The sequence below is a fragment of the Balaenoptera borealis genome, assembly GCF_965194805.1.
Source record: "Balaenoptera borealis genome assembly, contig: HAP1_SCAFFOLD_283, whole genome shotgun sequence".
Lineage (NCBI taxonomy): Eukaryota > Metazoa > Chordata > Mammalia > Artiodactyla > Balaenopteridae > Balaenoptera > Balaenoptera borealis.
The window spans coordinates 589,799-609,951 of NW_028123893.1; the positions used below are offsets into that span (position 1 = coordinate 589,799).

Below are 20,153 nucleotides of genomic sequence, written 5' to 3' on the forward strand. Positions count from 1 at the left end.
TAGGTCTGGTTCAGTCTCCCCCAGGGTCACTGCTCCTTCCCCTGGGTCCCGATGCACACATTACTTTGTGTGTGCCCTCCAAGAGTGGGGTCTCTGTTTCCCCCAGTCCTGTCAAAGTCCTGCAATCAATTCCCACTAGGCTTCAAAGTCTGATTCTCTAGGAGTTCCTCCTCCCGTAGCCGGACCCCCAGGTTGGGAAGCCTGACGTGGGGCTCAGAACCTTCACTCCAGTGGGTGGACTTCTGTGGTATAAGTGTTCGCCAGTCTGTGAGTCACCCACCCAGCAGTTATGGGATTTGATTTTACTCTGATTGCGCCCCTCCTACCGTCTCACTGTGGCTTCTCCTCTGTCCTTGGACGTGGGGTATCCTCCTTGGTGAAGTCCAGGGGCTTCCTGTCAATGATTGTCCAGCAGCCAGTTGTGATTCTGGTGCTCTCTCTGTTGTATTTCTAATGCCTTTAAAGGTATGTTAAGTTTTGGACAATTCAGATATCTTTTGGGGATTTTCAATATTGGCCTCTGGAATAGCTATCTGTAAATTATCTATTTATCAATTATCCCTAGGTACAATCATCCCATAAGGCTATTATTATTATAGCCTTGTGGGATAATTGTGTTCTGGAAAGATTGACCCATAATGTAAAGTGGATATTACTTCCCCTTTGACTTTCTTTATAAACTTGGCCATGCTTCTCTATAGAGGGTGGGGAGAATCGACTGATGAGTTTTTCTCAAGAGAGAGGGCTGATTCTTTCTAACTCAGCACCGTTCCCCCCGGGGGCACTTTCTTAGTAGTGGCAAAAGTTGGCTGGTGTTCTCAGGCAGATGCCTATAATGAATTCCACATTTCCCACACTGGGTCTTCAACCTGCGGCCAATACCTCCTCTTAGGGGCCACTGGAAAATGGGTGAGCGTGTCTGGGGTTGTTACAATGGGGTCTCCTGGCATCGAGCAGGGGAGGGTCGCCGGTCCTAACCATCTTGCAGTGTGCAGGGCCATATTTCACAGGTAAGAGTCCTATCTAAAATGCTAAAAGTGTGTCTGTTGAGAAAGAAGAATTTTACTTTGGTGTTTATTGATTGATGGATTCAGCAAATGTTTACTGAACACCCACTGTATGCCACACACTGCTGTAGGCATTGAGGCTACAGTGAACAAACAGACAAAAGTCTCTGTCCTTGTGCAGTGGAATATTCTAGTGATATAATGCACTGTTTTTTGTTTTGTTTTTTTTGGTTTCAGGAGTTTGTTGTTCAGGTGTGTTTTGTTTTGTCTTGAGTGTAGAGATGGAAAACAATTGCACAGATGGCCTTATGTACAGAGGAGTTGGGTGGATGCCTTTCAGTGTGAACCCGTCTTATAAATTCTGTTTCTGGGGTGACTTAAGGTGATTCATTCCAATAGTCAGCACATCTGAGGGACAGTAGGGGGAAAAAATCCATAAGACAGAAACATACAACATGTATTAATTCTTCGAATTAGCATTTAGTTCTGTGTCCTTAAAAAATGATAAACACCAGTAGTGTGTTGCAAATTTTGGCTCTTTATTTATGATCAGAAGCACACCTGAAGCTCAGAATGTCTTAAAACCTCCAGTACTTCTATTAAAGATTAAATTATTAGCAAGCTTACATCCCCCAATTTTTACTACAATGATATTATTATCTCAGTAAGAGTACTGACTAATTCAAGAATGAGGGCTACACTAGAACTTTGCGGTTCCTTAAAAAGAGTTTTGTTTTTTACTTATTTCTCTAAAAATGTGTAAAATGATTGTCTATTTAATGTCAAATATACTACTAATCTAATTAAAGGTATAACTCATTTTAAGCTTTTGAGATAGTTCTAGAAAGCTGTGTGTAAACAGATAACACGTTTTAAGAGTCCCTTTTTATTGGTTTACATTTTATTTTGAGAAACGTTTGGTTTCGTGCCTTGACCTTTCTGCTGATCTCTCATCCTGCCTTTTCGGTGCCTGCATTTTGCTCTGGATTTCCCATCCCAGGTCAACACATTCTCAACTGAAATCATCATCTTAAGCAAATAACTTCCCCTTCCCAACTACTGTTACTTGACAGGAAGCATCACTGTTCTTCCAGGCTCCCAAACGCATTCATTCAGTCCCACTCAGCTCCTCTCCTTCATGTATGCAAACCTAAAGCCATGCTACTGTTCTTGAAGATACTGCAAAGTTTAGCTGCTCCTGGTGCGTACAAGACAAGCCTTGGTAACATGGGACTCTAGGGCAATCTGCCATCTTACTTGCCCTACTTCCAAACACACACTGTGGACACAGGGATCCTGACGTTAAATTTCAGAAGAGGTCTCTCAATCTAGGTAATGAATAGATACCAATACCTAGACAGGTTGTTCCTCTTGCTTCTTTATAGAATTGATGAGAGGATACACCATGATCAATCATGTCTATACTCCAGTAGGAGCAGTATTTCGTTTCCTGTACAGCCTTTTGTGCAGCTAAACATAAGAAGAAGTAGTGGGTTTTCAGAGCAGTCTCCAGGTCCTCTGTACTAAAGAACAGATGAGTAACCTCTACCAGGAATGCCAAGAGGACGTTTCTGAACTGACCATGTCTGTAGCTTCTGCTCTGAAGCCCCCACTGCTCTTGCCCCCAAGAGTCCGGTCTGTTCTGGAATGTCCAGTACTCTCTCCTCATCAATAACCTGGTCTTGGTTTGGTCCTGAACAAAATGTGTCTCTGATGACTGTGCTTTTCTTAGCCGTGGCAGTGGTACCACAGGGCTACAGTGCCATCCCTCTAACCGGTGTGTGTGTCTGCATCTACCCCAAAGCCAGTGATGATGGGGCCATTGAAAGACTCTTGGGAGGAAGAGCCTCCTCCTGTTTGAAGCCCCAACTGAAAACGTGTGCCCAATTTGGGCAGCACTGTGACATGTCCTAGTGAGCGCAACTAAGCCTCCTTCAGACACCAGCACATGGGGCATCACCCAGCGGCACACGGGTATCACCCTGCAGCACATGGGGTCAGTCCCCCCTCACATCTCTGCCAAACCATGGTGATGTATTTGTATCTGATATCGCTGCTTTCGGTCTTCTTTCCCCATAGAAGATGCACAGCATTTCAGAAGCAAATGTTGCTCTCCTTACATAAGCATTCAACCTGTCCTTTCTCTTTGCAGACAGCTTAGTGGCTCTTGATTGCCTGACAAATCCATCACACACTCCCTACCCTGGAATTTATGTCTCTTCTTGATTTGGGTCCAAATTACTTTTTTTTTTTTTAATTAATTAGTTTTTTTGTTTGGGGAAATGGTTTTTTAAAAAATTTTTAAATTCTTTTTTAATATCTTTATTGGAGTATAATTGCTTTACAATGGTGAGTTAGTTTCTGCTTTATAACAAAGTGAATCGGCTATACATATACATATATCCCCGTATCCCCTCCCTCTTGCATGTCCCTCCCACCCTCCGTATCCCACCCATTTGGTGGTCACAAAGCACCGAGCTGATCTCCCTGTGCTATGTGGCTGCTTCCCACTAGCTATCTGTTTTACGTTTGGTAGTTTATGTATGTCAATGCCACTCTCTCACTTTGTCGCAACTTACCCTTCCCCCACCCCATGTCCTCAAGTGTGTTCTCTACGTCTGCGTCTTTATTCTTGTCCTGCCCCTAGGTTCTTCAGAACCATTTTTTTGTTTTTTTTAGATTCCATATATATGTGTTAGCATACGGGATTTGTTTTTGTCTTTCTGACTTACTTCACTCTGTATGACAGACTCTAGGTCCATCCATTTCACTACAAATAACTCAATTTTGTTTCTTTTTATGGCTGAGTAATATTATAAGAAGTATAAGAAGTGCCACATCTTCTTTATCCATTCATCTGTCGATGGACACTTAGGTTGCTTCCATGTCCTGGCTATTGTAAATAGTGCTGCAATGAACATTGTGGTACATGACTCTGTTTGAATTATGGTTTTCTCAGGGTATATGCCCAGTAGTGGGGTTGCTGGGTTATATGGTAGTTCTATTTTTAGTTTTTTAAGGAACCTCCATACTGTTCTCCATAGTGGCTCTATCAATTTGCAGTCCCACCAACAGAGCAAGAGGGTTCCCTTTTTTCCACACCCTCTCCAGCATTTATTGTTTGTAGATTTTTTGATGATGGCCATTCTGGCCGGTGTGAGGTGATACCTCGTTGTGGTTTTTATTTGCATTTTTCTAATGATTAGTGATGTTGAGCATCCCTTCATGTGTGTGTTGGCAATCTGTACATCTTCTTTGGAGAAATGTCTGTTTAGGTCTTCCACTCATTTTTGGATTAGGTTGTTTGTTTTTTTTTTTTGATATTGAGCTTCATGAGCTGCTTGTGTATTTTGGAGATTAATCCTTTGTCAGTTGCTCTGTTTGCAAATATTTTCTCCCATTCTGAAGGCTGTCTTTTCATCTTGTTTATGGTTTCCTTTGCTGTGCAAAAGCTTTTAAGTTTCATTAGGTTCTATTTGTTTATTTTTGTTTTTCTTTCCATTTCTCTTAGAGGTGGGTCAAAAAGAATCTTGCTGTGATTTATGTCATAGTGTTCTGCCTATGTTTTCCTTTAAGAGTTTGATAATGTCTGGCCTTACATTTAGGTCTTTAATCCATTTTGAGTTTATTTTTGTGTATGGTGTTAGGAAGTGTTCTAATTTCATTCTTTTACATGTAGCTGTCCAGTTTTCCCAGTACCACTTATTGGAGAGGCTGTCTTTCCTCCACTGTATACTCTTGCCTCCTTTATCAAAGAGAAGGTGACCATATATGCTTGGGTTTATCTCTGGGCTTTCTATCCTGTTCCATTGATCTATATTTCTGTTTTTGTGCCAGTACCATACTGTCTTGATTACTGTAGCTTTGTAGTATAGTCTGAAGTCAGGGAGCCTGATTCCCCCAGCTCTGTTTTTCTTTCTCAAGATTGCTTTGGCTATTCGGGGTCTTTTGTGTTTCCATACAAATTGTGAAATATTTTGTTCTAGTTCTGTGAAAAATGCCATTGGTAGTTTGATAGGGATTGCATTGAATCTGTAGATTGCTTTGGGTAGTGTAGTCATTTTCACAATGTTGATTCTTCCAATCCAAGAACATGGTATATCTCTCCATCTGTTTGTATCGTCTTTAATTTCTTTCATCAGTGTCTTATATTTTTCTGCATACAGGTCTTTTGTCTCCTTAAGTAGGTTCATTCCTAGGTATTTTATTCTTTTTTGTTGCAATGGTAAATGGGAGTGTTTCCTTAATTTCTCTTTCAGATTTTTCATTATTAGTGTATAGGAATGCAAGAGATTTCTGTGCATTAATTTTGTATCCTGCTACTTTACCAAATTCATTGATTAGCTCTAATGGTTTTCTGGTAGCATCTTTAGGATTCTTATGTATAGTATCATGTCATCTGCAGAGTGACAGTTTTACTTCTTCTTTTCCAATTGGGATTCCTTTTACTTCTTTTTCTCCTCTGACTGCTGTCACAAAAACTTCCAAAACTGTAGTGGTGAGAGTGGGCAACCTTGTCTTGTTCCTGATCTTAGTAGAAATGCTTTCAGTTTTTCACCATTGAGAACGATGTTGGCATATGGGTTTGTTATATATGGCCTTTATTGTGGTGAGGTATGTTCCCTCTATGCCTACTTTCTGGAGGCTTTTAATCATAAATTGGTGTTGAATTTTGTCAAAAGCTTTTTCTGCATCTATTGAGATTATCATATGGTTTTTATCCTTCAATTTGTTAATACGGTGTATCACATTGATTGATTTACGTATATTCCTTTATGCCTGTCTAGATGGTTCCTCTTTTCTACTTACAATCACTAACTACTAAAACCCTGCTAGCTCTGAGTCTCACCTAGGCTACCATCTTCTTTGAGAAGCTTTCCTTAAATTCCCTGCTGGAAATGGCATCTCCATCATTTTAATGTTCATAGCATCTTGTTTTCACCTGTCACCTCCTAGAACTAGCTAATTATTAATATGTGTCTTCAGGGGTGTCAGCTCCTCCAGGGCAAGGATCGTGAGTTACTCATGGTCCAGAGTTCCCCACTCATGGGGAGGCTTGGGAAACGTTTTCTGAATGAGTGAATGAATGAATGAATGAATAATAGCTGATGAGTAAATAGAAAATTCTTTATCAAAATGAATAACTTCCTCCTCATGTAGACACGCTCTCAGATTGCTTTTCACAACTAACAGTTCTTCAAATGGAGCCCACCTGTAATAGTTATCTGCAATCCACGTATATGTCATTGTTAATGAAATCTGAAAGTTGTGCCTAAAGCTCCCCAGAAAGTAACAATCCTTTTTTGCCTGCCCCTGAAATTGCCTTGACATAGCTTGTAATAAGCTTTGACTGCCCAACAAACCCCAAAGCTTCTGCATTTCAGCAACTTGTTAACAGGCCCCTGAACAATTCTAGTTAATTCTGTGGAATACACAGGATTCACTTTGAAGTGTATCTTATTAACACAAGTCCTGTGAATTAACATGATGCCTAGGCATGCATTGCAAATTAGATGCATTTACCCTCTTTCCCCGCAACAAGTTTAAAATGTGCAACATAGTAGCGTTTCAAGGCACTTTTAAGTTGAAAGTGAAATACTCCAGTTTTGATTTTTCCAAAGACAATAGTGAACCGACTGAAGGTCCAAAAATAGGGTCTATTTTGCCCATTGACCCCCTTGTAATAATTTTCCCTGCAAAGGTGCGTTCGGGACTCTTCTAAAAGAATGTCAATGTACTTCAACTCTGGGAAGAATTTTTTTTTTAAGTTAAGAGCATGAAGGTCACGCTCAGCCTCTGCCTGCCAGCTGTCCCTGGTCCCCGAATTCCGCATCCCTCTTCTTCCCACAACCAAGGCAACTGGAGCCCATTTTGGGAAGAGATGGTGAAGATCCATCCCACAACTCTTTTTATTTTTTTTTTACAAGTTAATATTTTATTTTTTTTATATAGCAGGATCTTATTAGTTATCTATTTATGCATATTAGTGTATATATGTCAATCCCAATCTCCCAGTTCATCCCACCACCCCTTCCCCGCCCCACCCCGATATTTTTTTTTTTAATAAATTTATTTATTTATTTTTGGCTGTGTTGGGTCTTCATTTCTGTGCGAGGGCTTTCTCTAGTTGCAGCGAGCGGGGGCCACTCCTCATCGCGGTGCGCGGGCCTCTCACTATCACGGCCTCTCTTGTTGCAGAGCATAGGCTCCAGACGCGCAGGCTCAGTCGTTGTGGCTCACAGGCCCAGTTGCTCCGCGGCATGTGGGATCTTCCCAGACCAGGGCTCGAACCCGTGTCCCCTGCATTGGCAGGCGGATTCTCAACCACTGCACCACCAGGGAAGGCCCCCCACCCCAATAGTTTTAAAACCAGCCTCAGTCATGCTTGCTTCAAGACTTATCCTGGCATCATGGACCACTGGATACTTTGGCTAGGTGTTAAACTCTCTTGTCCTTTGCCCGAGTCCCATCGTGGTGACTTAGTTGCCATCTAGGGCACTCTTGGCATGAGTCCTAGACATGAATCCAGCTCAATGGCTTGGGCCCTGCTCCCTGCTGGCTGACTGTCCTAATGCCCAGTGCCTCCTTTCTGCTAGGACTTCTGAGGGCCACAGCCCCAGGACCCTCACTCTGTGTTCCCGGCTCTATTCAATGCCAACTGTATGTCTTTTGCTCGCTGTATGTCCCCTGCCCCAGTACCTCCTACTGGCTTTGACCTTCCTGTTTCAGGTCCTCTTATTGCGACCCTTTGTGTATAAGCCAGATCTGTTTGCCCTTCCTTCAAGGGGAGCTATTTCCCTGGTGTTTCCCTAGATGCTTATGATGAGACCCCTGCCAGAACGACACCAATCAGACCCTCCATGTACACACTTGGGTCTGAACCCTTTCAGCGAGAGCAGGTTGGAAACCCATATATACATAAATATACAATGTGTACAAATCAAGTATTTTAAAGATTGTAAAGAATTCTTGTGAACGTATTAGGTTAGGGAAGTCAAGCAGGATCATCATATGATGGCATATTCATGCACATGTATATAAAATTTTCTATTTTTATATGATGCCATTTTAATAGATGTGCCCATCTTTTCAAATGAGACATGCCTATATATGCATACATATATCTCAATTCATCCTTAGTCACAGTTTTATTTCTATATATATATATATATTTTAATTTCTATATATTGATGATACCATATCTTTTTGAACCTGTGTTTTCTGAGGCAGCTGCTGAATGGTAACAATGTGTCACCCCAAAATATGACTGTAGGGAATTCAGGACAAAATATGCCACTTTAGCATATTGGTTATTGAGCTGCAGGAGCTTGAAAAACTGCAAATGCAGGGGAAAGGCTTTCCTTGGACCCTCCTTATCTGCCTAAAGATAGATCCTCCAAAAGGAACTCAGTTGTCCTAAATCACCTCACTGGGTGTTTCATCCACCAGGGAAGATGGACTCTTGTCACTGGAGAAAAGACTAGAAATCAACACCATACCCAAACTTTGTCACAAACTATTATATCTCCCCTCTGTTCTTCGAAGGGCCCATTCATCTTTCCTAAAAATCACTTAGTCTCCCTGAAGAGGTCTACATCCTGCCTTTCTTTTCCCTATGAAGATGGCATTTAAGCCTGAATTTTAAACCACCTCAGAGAGTTACTCATTTTCTCTGGGTGTCTCCCATGTATACATGGAGTATACATGTTAATAAACTTCTGTTTGTTTTTCTCTTGTTAATCTGTCATTTATTACAGGGGTCCTAGCTAAGAATTCAGAAGGGTAGAGGCAAAATTATTCTCCCCCGACCCCCACCTGCTCCACTGTGATACAAATAAAGTATCATTTGAAAAAAATCAATGGCGAACAGGAAATGAGGGTGGTGGTACCCCGAAACAGGTGCACCCAGGGCACACATCCCAGTAGTAATTAGTTTTGGTTAAGAATAATTTTTTTTTCAATTTATGTGTCTATTTTTTCAACTGGTTATTGAGTTAGAATATAAATATGTATTAAGTTATTTGGGACTCAACTACTTAATAATAAACTTCTTTTGGCCTGGAATGCTAAAACACATTACTGAGACACTGAGAATACCAAGAACCAAGAAAATTTGGGAACCTCTTGGGTATATCCCTCAGTTTCAGGGTTTTCTTTGAAAAAAGCACATGTGCATGAAATAGGGCAGGGCCTACAGTTCAACAAGCCTGTGGAGGTTGATGAAAGCCTGTGAAAATTGCGTGTGGAGGTGAAGCTTTGCAAACTTAGATTTATCTGGTGTACACATCCTTTGATAGTCCAAAGAAAGGCAACACAGTTGATAGAGGTGGGGAAATCAGATTTTCCATAATAAACTAGATGCGGTCCCTTTGAAGTCTGTTCCCTTTTGGCTTCTTGAAAGTTTCTCTGCACTAACAATTTGTACTGATTTTAGCTGCTGATGGACAACATTGTTTTGTGAGTTCTGATTAGCACATGAATACCTCCGACTGTGGGCCTGGCGGAGTGCACAGCAAAAACATTTGCAGTTGAATGTGTACTTCATCAGGGTCTGGACTTTGAAGTCTCAGTCAGTTTCCACATCCCCTCCAGGCTCTACTGGGACTCTTGCCCAGGTATGAGTCCCCTGGGATGTATACGTTTCAGGCTCACAGTTTTGGGCTACATCCGTGGAAGGCCTGGGGGATGGTGAGGAGAGAAGCTTGACTCCGTGGAGTGTGTGAAAGTGTCCACACCTGTCCTCAGGCATTACTTTCCTCTGCTTTCACTACTTTCATTTTCTTTTTATCAAAGTATTATTATGTGCGCACCAAGAAATCAGATATCAATGGAAAAGTTCATAACGCAAAACAAATGACTTGCCCGTCCTCTCCCTTCCAAACCCCATTTCCAGTTCCCCCAAGACAATCTCTTGCACCTATTTTCTGAGGTCTTCTATTGGTTACCTTTGTAACTACAGACAATACACTTATAATGCACTTCCCTGTTTCTTTGACTTGTCAATTTTAGACAATGATTTTTGACATCTTTGGTAGGAGGAGAACTTTCTCTACCCCAGCAGTCCTCAAACTTTTTGGCACTAGGGACCGGTTTCGTGGAAGACAATTTTTGCACAGATGGGAGGTTGGGGGGGATGGTTCAGGCAGTAGGTAATGCAAGCAATGGGCAGTGATGGGCAGTGATGGGAAGCGGCAGATGAAGCTTCGCTCGCTCGCCTGTGCTCACCTCCTGCTGTGTGGCCTGGTTCCTAACAGGCCGTAGACCGCTACCAGTCTGCAGCCTGGGGGGTTGGAGACCCCTGCTCTACCCACTTCATGTCTGTATAATTGGTGCCTGTGAATTAACTGGCAATGGACAGATTAACAGGAGTAAAGCTTATTATGCCACGGGAATATTTAGTAGCAGGTAACCTGCTGAGTAGCCGGAGGTAAAGGTTTATATACCAGCTTAACAAAAAAGGGGGAGGCTAGGACTTTAATGGGAAAGTACGAAAGGGTCTGTTGGTTGTTTTGATGCTAAAGGGTCACTGAATTCTCACTTCCCAAAGCTAAGGGCCAGTCTTCTCCCAAACAGGGAGCAGGGGAGGAGGGGTCAATGGCAGCTGTATTTTGGGGCGGCTCAGCTTGAGTTTAGATGCTGTTTCTTTCTGTGGGGGCGGATTGCCCCCAGTTTAAAGTAACCGAAAAAAGTTTTCATGCCACTTTGGTAAGCTGTTAACTCCTTCGTTTCCCCCTTTTGAAGTTTCTCAAGAAGTTTCACAGACAAAAAGCTGTGTTGATTGCTATGAAGAGAAGACTCAGTTTAGAAATTGGGACATGAGCAATCTTCAAAGGGAAAGAAGAACAGATTAGAATGAAGAAAAGTAAAGATGAATGGTTGGAGCAGACTATAAGCCCAGTTTCTGAATCTAGAGGGTTAAACATTGGGTTCAAAGCATGTTCAGATGGTGGGGTGAGGATGCCAGTGGCAATCCAATGGATTTTCTGGTTTTCAGTTTGAATGTCTTTATTCATGGCCTCCCACACATGACCTGATGGGTCGATCAGTCCTTGGAAGTTTTTATCAAGTCAACCAGCTTCAGCTTGAAGGACTTTTTCAGATCCTTGGGGAAAAGGGCAATTACAAGACAATCTAGAGACTTCCAGGAAGATCTGGGCAATCAGGTCTGATTTCAGTGACACCAAGTCAGTAGGGTGGGAGAGAAATTGAAAATGTTCATTTTGAGGGTCATAACTCAATATCAAAGTAAGCTAGAAGAGTAGAGAATTTGGGAAAGACCAACAAAATGTGTAAGATGGCATGATCTAGTCCAGTTTACAGGTAGATAATAAAACCTCAAAGAAAACAAACAGGACTAGAATCTGATAACCCACAAGGGTGTGTTATACTTTTCTATTGAAACATCTCTCTACATTTACCTCCTTCTTTAATCATAGATAAACAAAGTAAGATTATTCTTGCTTACAAAAATAAGTCTTATCACATTAAATTTGGCCTGATTATTCATAAGGGCAGCAAGAGGAGTAACTGACCACACAGGCCTTTTCAAGTTTGCTTTGCTGGAAGCTAAGGAGTCTCAGATTGCACTTCTAAAGCCTCTTGAGACCAGGAAGCCAAACCAAGAACTTGTCATTAGACTTCACATGCAGAACCTATAGATTTGTGTGAATCCTCTTCTTGCAGTCCGCTGAGTATCTTATAGTTCTTGGGCTTGCCAGGAAGTTACCTTCCTTAATTACCTGTAAGGTTGGGAACCCTGAAAGTCAGGCACCAGGCTGGTATTTCCAAGAGGACTTTGTAAGCATTGGCTCCATAAACACAACCTTACTTCCATAGAACTGAGTGGTCATGCCTAATTATACGCACATCATTCTCAAATATGACTTTCCAGTCAAAGCCTCAATTATGTAACTAATGTTTCTAGTCATGTCTTAATACCAGGAGGATAGATTCTTACTGAAACTGTAAATAATGGTACTGACATGAAAATAAGAATACTCAATAAGAGTTTCTGAATTCTGGAGGAATCAGGCAGAAAGAAAAAAATCATGTTTTATTTCTGTTTACAAAAGTGTAATCTACTAAATTGTTATGACTTATGGATAGCTTAAGAGAAAAGAGAAAGGAGTTCCTTACATCTAGAAAATAGAACATTGAAGAACATGCAATGTTCCAAACGAAATCCATAAAAAATTATAATTATTCTCCATCACTTCATTCACTCCCATGTAATTAGTTCTTGTTCTGCTTGTTCTTGGGTTAGCAATTTCATGAACTCATTGGCTTTTCCACTAGAGTTCTTGTAAAACCTGACTTGGTCCAGTGGTATGATCTCAAAGTGAATTAAATAATGCTACCAAAAACCCGTACCCCAGACCGGGCATTGTCTTTTTCCTGGGTTTCTGAGACAGTTCATTTTTGCTGAAGTTTCACTTTGGTCTGTAGCTGATTGCAAGTGCTTTCAGAGAAGAACAAGGGTAAACCCATAACTATCTGTGAATGACGAAAAACTTAGAAAGGGCGTGGTTTATGATCTAATGAGAGTTCATTATAAACATAATGCAACTGACTAAGAAATTTGGTTGTTTCTGTGACATACAACATTTTCAATAGTTTCTGGAATTATGACTGATAGCATTATACCATTGTTTTCTACTATCAGGCAAAACAGCATAAGGACCTGTCATGAACAGCAAGGTCATTGACAAATTTCTAGGAATTGCATATAATTCCTGAAATATTTACATTAACAACATTTACCCATATAAAAATAACCTAGGGAAGATTCAGTATCTCTTCTTATTTGACAATGCTTTTTATACAATTAAACTTATCAAGTAAACCTAATTATGTTCTAACATTTCTTTTTTTTAGAAAGTGAAACAAATCCCTTGAGATTTTACAGATTCCCTCTGGGAAATCTCTAAGTCAGCTTGAGGTAAAAATTTCATTTAGAATTTGCTTTGGGGGAAGGCAAAATATCAAAAGTTGTCAAAAATGTCAAAAAGTTTGAACACTTGATTAAATAAGACCATAGGTCACTGTGAAAAAATACTTTGTTATTTATTTAACCAAAGTGATGATAAAAGATTTTAAAGGTAAATATAGGAGGCAACAGTTTTGATCAAGAAAAAACCTTAACTAATAAGAAAATTTGTTTCTCTTAAATTATTGAGAACATGATAAAGACAACATAGGAGATTATTCTGATTAGTCACAGAATCTGTTTCCTAGATGGATTATTTTAAGAGCTAAAGAAAAACCTTTTACAATCTTTCATGAAGAGCAGATTAATAACCCAAGAATTTTAGTCATTTTAAGAGACAGAAAATTCTAGTTTTACATCAGTAACCTACTGATATTATTTTTTCATAAAGGTGTGTGGGCTTCAGTAGTTGCGGCGCATGGGCTCAGTAGTTGTGGCTCGCGGGCTCCAGAGCACAGGCTCAGTAGTTGTGGCACTCGGGCTTAGTTACTCCGTGGCATGTGGGATCATCCCGGACCAGGGCTCAAACCCGTGTCCCCTGCACTGGCAGGTGGATTCTTTACCACTGTGACACTAGGGAAGTCCCTAACCTACTGATATTAAAGCTCATTTTAAACCCTCACAGATAAATCTATTTGGTCTAAGCCAGCTTGAGCACTTTTTTTCCCCCGCATACTTTTTATAGCTTTCTATGTCCATTCAGGTTTTTGCCCTATTCTTTTGTCTTTCTCATTGTGAAACAACCTTTAAACAACCTCTAAACAATTACTTTAGGACAAAATTACTTTCTTTTTCCCTTAACAAAGATACATCTTACATTCCTTGCATACAAAATTGTTTCCCTCCACTCTTATTATTTCTAGTAGTTTCATTTTACATATATTAATTATAAGTTTTAACTATGAGTAACCTTTATTATGCAGAGAAAACTAGGAAGTAGACCATTGTGAATTGTCTGTCATGTATCAGCATTTTATAGCGATTAGCAAATTTTATGAATATATATACCATTTCACAATTTCTACAGATATATGCTTCTTTAAAGTAAAAAAAACAACAATTTCAGTGTGGGAAAAGAACATGTTTATTAACAAATCCAAATATCTGTAGTTACTTTTAAAAGTGTAGAAACTTATACTCAGAATAAATGTTTTAGTAGTTTCTTATTTAGAACTGATTTATATCTTTAATGAATATCTGTTACTTCATGAAGTATAACTCTAAGTTTGCAAGTCACCAAAAAGGTTTTGGAAACTATTTTTAGGCAGATATGAAAAAATATAATTATTTTTCAAATAAAGTGTGTTGGAACAATGACTCAATTTGATTAAATTCAAATCTATAAATTTTATAATCTTAAACATACAGTAGATATACTATAAGCTTATTTGACTAGTTAACCCAGGTAGAATAAAGATGTTTGCTTGGACTGTATTTAATGCTGACAACTCTGAAGAAATACCTGTTTTTATTAAATCAATTATATCGAACTAGCCTTATTTGCCCAAATCATATGAACTTCAAAAGCATTTGGACTAATTTCTATATTTCTGAGAATTTTAGGAATATTTTATTTATATAAGTGCTTATTTTTCTCTAAGCCAATTAGAATACAGCTCCTTTAAAAGATTTTATAAATTAATTTGGCATACCATCTGGAGGTAGGAAAATACCTCATAAACGTAATTACATAAACATACAAACAGATGCAAGTAGAGATCTTTGGCTTTCATTCTAAAAGTTTAGCCGAGTTAGGCATAAACAGTAACACAAAACTCACTGGTTTATATCAGAATTCATTCTCATCTTTGCATCTCTTTATATTTTCATCCAAGTTGTGCTTCTGGCAGATGAAAGAAGTTAAGGTTATCTGCTCAATATGAGGGCTAAAGCTTTTTTTTTTTTTTTTTTTAATTATTTATTTATTTATTTATTTTTGGCTGTGTTGGGTCTTCGTTTCTGTGCGTGGGCTTTCTCAAGTTGTGGCAAGTGGGGGCCACTCTTCATCGTGGTGCGCGGGCCTCTCACTGTCGTGGCCTCTCTTGTTGAGGAGCACAAGCTCCAGACGCGCGGGCTCAGTAGTTGTGGCTCACGGGCCTAGTTGCTCCGTGGCATGTGGGATCTTCCCAGACCAGGGCTTGAACCCGTGTCCCCTGCATTGGCAGGCAGATTCTCAACCACTGCGCCACCAGGGAAGCCCAGGGCTAAAGCTTTTTAACGAATATTTGTAGCGGAGATTTTTAAGATTTTCATTTGCCCTGATACGTAATCTTAAGGAGGCTATGGACTAAATTTTGGAGAAGGGGCTGAGGAGGCGTCACACAGCTGTGTAGGTGTCTCCCAAGCTCATCTGAGTGGATGAAATATTCAGTCTATTTGCGATTAACCTCTTTAGTTTGGGGTGGCTGCTTTTGGGGGTCCCTGAGTCCCTTGAGCGCCCTTGATGGAGCAGGGAGCCTAAAGCTTAAGTGACTATAGGGATTTTAAGGGCAGAATGAGAAGAGAAAGGTGTTAGAGGATCCAGTTTGAGAGATATTAAGTTTTCTCAAAGAAGCCATTGAAATTCTAAATTATCCTCAGTAAGTCACGTCAATGAGAAAGGAAACAGCTGGTGCTGGAGTGGCTGAGCATATAGTCAGCAGGAGTTCAAGAAGCGGGGAGGGCAGTAATCGGCACTTACTCAGAGGAGACCCTGAGAAAATAGTTCCGGGTGGTAGGAGATTACATCTCATAGGCAAAGAGGAAGGGATTGTGATTGCAAGCTTTTTTAGAGCAGATGGTCAAGAAAGTTGCCCCAGTATCAACTGAAAAAAATCCAGCTCCTGATCTTCTATTTTAATTTCAGTGGTAGGTTCTGGGGGTGTAACTGAGAATTGCTGACCCTATCAATTGCCTTCAGTCATGGACCCACCAATCCATGATACCAGATGGGTGATACTGAGATGGCAGTTCTCAGCACCACAAAGGCAATTTGATAGAAAAGAATTTGAATTTAGACAATCACAGGGGAGCTGGACAGTCAGTAAGAAAGCTCGGGCCCTCAAACTGGCAATTGGCTGCCTCTAGAGATAGACCCAACAGTTTGTGCCCCTTAGCAGGGAAAAGCCAGAAAGAACACTCTGGCTTCCAAAGCCAAGCTCGCAGGACGCAAAACACTTTTAGTTGGGACAATACAAAGTGCTAACACGCAAGGCAGAGAGAATGGCTATATGTGGGAGGGGCTGGTCCAACTCTAAGAATCAAATATGCAAAGAACTAGTTTTAAGCATAAATTTTATCCTGTAAATGTAAATTTTAGAAAATCCCCCTTTAAAAATAGAGAGAGAAACAGAGGCTCTTCTTGCCTTCCCTTGACCAGACCTTGAGCAGGGATCTGGGAGTCTGATTGGTAAGAAAGCTTACTCTTACCTGTGCTGGCTTGTCAGAGCCCCTAATAGCTGAGCTGTAGGCTGGGGGTGTCCCAGCCATCCCCATCCTTGTTACCAAAACTATTGGGAGGAAAACTTTTCCTCTATCCATTTAGGTCTATTTTCTGAGGGCCTGCAAATTAACTGGCAATAGACAGATCAACAGGAGAAAAGTTTACTATGCATGTGGGAGTACTCAGTAGTGAGTAACTCACTGAATAGACAGAGGTAAACCTTTATAACCAACTTAACAAAAGAGGGGTGTGGTTTAGAGCTTCAGTGTCAAAGTATAGAAGATTTAATTGATCTTTTTGGTACTATTGGGAAGCTGAGCTTTCACTTCCCAGTGCTAAGGGTCAGTCCTCTCCCAAACAGGAGACTCTTGGAGGGGAGTCAACGGCACCTGTATTTTTTGTGTGGCTCTGCTGAAGTTCAGATAATGTTTTTTTCTGTGGCTGCTGATGGTTGAGATGTTTTCAGTTCAAAGTAATTTTCATACCACTTTGGTGGACTGTTAATGCTGTCACCCAATGCACACTAGGAGGTTTTAGCTAATGAACTCTCCACCTTCTCTCTCCTGACATCTTCTATTGTTTAATATTTGTGCGATTGTTTTTTGTTCTTTTACTGGTTAGCCTTACAACTTTGAATAATGCATTTAATCATTAATTCTTGTTTCAGCAACTTTCAACTCCATTTTTATGATTAAGATATCAGGATTCCTACCCCCATCCTTTCCCCATTTCCACTTCCCACCTTCTGTCACTTACACTGAAGTTTACCATCTTCAGGTTGATCACATTTCTTTCTTTCCTGTAACCACAATAAAAGTTGATTCTAAAAGTTCAAAACCAGCAAACAGTTCTAAGTAAATGCTACTAAATTCTGGCTAAGTGATGTGAATCTCTTCGGAATGGTGATGGGGTCTCTAGGGAGAAAATACATCCCTACCTGCAGATCCCTTTGTCACTCAAAGGAGAATGTTGTTAAAGCAAGATACAGTTTTTTTTTTTTTTTTTTTTGATCATTGCTTCAAATTATGCTATAATTCATCTCGCCTCTTATTTGGACCATGTTTGCATTTAGATTTTTTCCCTAAAGTTTCTAACTATTTTTCTTTCTTTCTCTTTTTCTTTCCCCTTTCCTCTCTCCCTCCCTCCCTGCCTCTCTCCCTCCCTGCCTCCCTCCCTTCCTTCCTTCCTTCCTTCCACTGTTATCTCCTAACCCTTTCCTAAGTTCTCCATAATATTTTTTATTTTATTGAATCTCCATCTTCTCCCTTTCCCTTTATTTCCTGGAGAACTCCCAGAACTTCCAAAGAAACAATGCATGGGATATAAACCTCTGAGTCCTTGAACATCTCAAATTACTTTTATTCTCTCTTCACAGTTGGTCACTTATTTCCTGGTAGATACATTTTAGGATTAAAGTTATTTCCATTAGAAATCAAAAGGCATCGCTCTGCTATCTTCTAGTCACCAGTGATGCTGAAGAGTATCTGATTTTTGTTTCTTTGCAGGTAATTTATTTTTCTTCAGTGGAAGTTCTCAGGGCGTTCTCTTTATCTTTCATACTCTATAATTTCACAAGAATAGGTCTAGGTCTTTTTCATTTGTTGAGTTGTACCCTCAGTAGGCCCCTGTAACCTTCATCTGGAGAAAATTTTATTTTTTATTACTTCTTTGATTGTTTCTTAAACTCTTGCTCTCTTTCTAGGACATTTATTAGATGAACTTCCTGAATTAGTCCCCATGTCTCTCTATTCGTATTTCTATTTTTTTCCTCTACGTTTTGAGAGATTTCTTCTATTTTGTTCTCTGGTACTTTTATTGAACTGTCTCAGCCCTCATCAGCCATACTTAAAGTCTCTGACTTTCTGATTATGTATTTTTTAATGGCATGTTTTCATTGTTTGGGGATGGAAAATATCTTTTTGAATAGGATGCTTTAAAAGTGCTTCCTTGCTCCCTGAGTTTTTTCTGTTTCTTCTGGTTCTTCTTCTTTTTAAAAAATCTCTTTTAAAATCTTGTTCAGAATGAAGATACTTGATTCTCTTTGTACACCTGACGACCTCTGGTTTCCTCTTCACATTTAATGTAAAAGGACTGTGCAGCCTGGCAGGCTTCCTCTGGTGCTGTGTAAGCAGCCTGGTTCCCAGAGAGGCCTCTCCCCCCAGGAGGGATTCTTACCAGGCCTGTTGCATGAGGCAAAGCAGGGCTTGTGAACTGGCAGATTTTCCGTCACCTGAGAGAGGAGTCAGCTGGGAGATTGGGGGCCTCCTCCATCTCTAGCCCTGAAAAAAGCCCTTATTCTGGGTCATCAGTATTCCCACTAGAAACCTAACTTCCCCCCAGATTTCTCTGATTTATATAGAGAAGATTTGGATAGTGCTGTATTGGTGATAATGGTAGGGTAATCAATTTTTTTAGAGCCTCAATTTGGGACACAGTTGCACCAGACTAAAAACAAAAGAAAACCAAAAAACAGGCCCCCAAAACCCGTAATAGTATAATATAAAATAATTATACCTAAGTGTGTTATAATTTAACACAAAAATACGAAAAACAGGTGTTTATTTGCAACTCTAGGTCATTCCGTAATATTTACTTTTCTGTTACATACATGCTATTACTTAAAATAACAGTAGGACTAGAGAACAGTGGCAATGAGTAGTATTTAATAGTAAAAGAATTAATAATAAATAAAAAATTAAAATTAATTGATAGTAATTAAACAAATACTGTGTAAGAAAATGTAATTATATTTTTATAATGTTTCTCTCTTTTGATACAACAATTTATCTTACCCCTTTTTGGAAACTATTTATTGTATATTTTCATTTTTTAGGCTATATTATTGTGTATTCCTAAGGTGCATAAATGTGAGAGTTTTTTTTAAAAAAGGGAAACACAATAGGAATAATTAAATAGTTATTACCTATATTTAATAAAAATGACAATGACATATGTTTTCCGTCCCTTGATACAGTTGGATATTTTTACTCTTTCTGTTTCCTTTTCCAATAATGCTTCTTTGAATTGCTTACAGCTTTTTCTTTTTCTTTTTTTTTTTTTGGCCATGCCACGTGGCTTGTGGAATCTTAGTTCCCCAACCAGGGATTGAACCTGGGCTCTCGGTAGTGAGAGTGCGGAGTCCTAACCACTGGACCACCTGGGAATTCCTTGAATTGCTTACAGCTTTAAATAAAAAGCCTTCTTTTCTTTTATGTAGTAGTAAAACTGAATACTGTCAAAATTCACTGCCTCGCAGTGCTCTTATTAAGCCCACATTATACTGATTTCTGGAGTCAGGCCAATGTGATGGCCTCAAGCTAAATAACCCCTCAACAAAGGCATTTGGCCATAGGATAGTTAGGATTTTTACTTACCAGCACTAGCAGGTTTGTAGACTTCTATGCAGCTCTCCCAAAATGTTCATTCACTTTGTAGCTATGGACTTTTCCTGTTGGACCAGCTCTCTGCTAATCAGGTCCTTTGCATTTATAATTTCATCATATAGGCTGGCCATCTCCAAAATGTCCATCATTTTAAAACACTCTGAAGCACGTCGGGTGTCATCATAAATTAAATCCCTCTCTGTGGGGGAAAAATACTTTAAAAACACAGAAGTAATTTGAACTTCTGAAATCAAAGCTGGATTTCAAATAAGTTATGGTTTTAGTAAACAAAATAAGAAACTCCTATTTAACTTGGCTGCTCCTTTCCAGTAACAGATTTTTGAGTTTGGAAGTAG

The 20,153-nt window shown here is 39.8% G+C and overlaps 1 long non-coding RNA gene across 1 annotated transcript in view; it reads left to right on the forward strand.

The window, feature by feature from the left end:
• LOC309621327 overlaps positions 1–20,153 on the forward strand; it is a 270,404-nt gene that overhangs the window by 237,801 nt on the left and 12,450 nt on the right. The window lies entirely within an intron of this gene.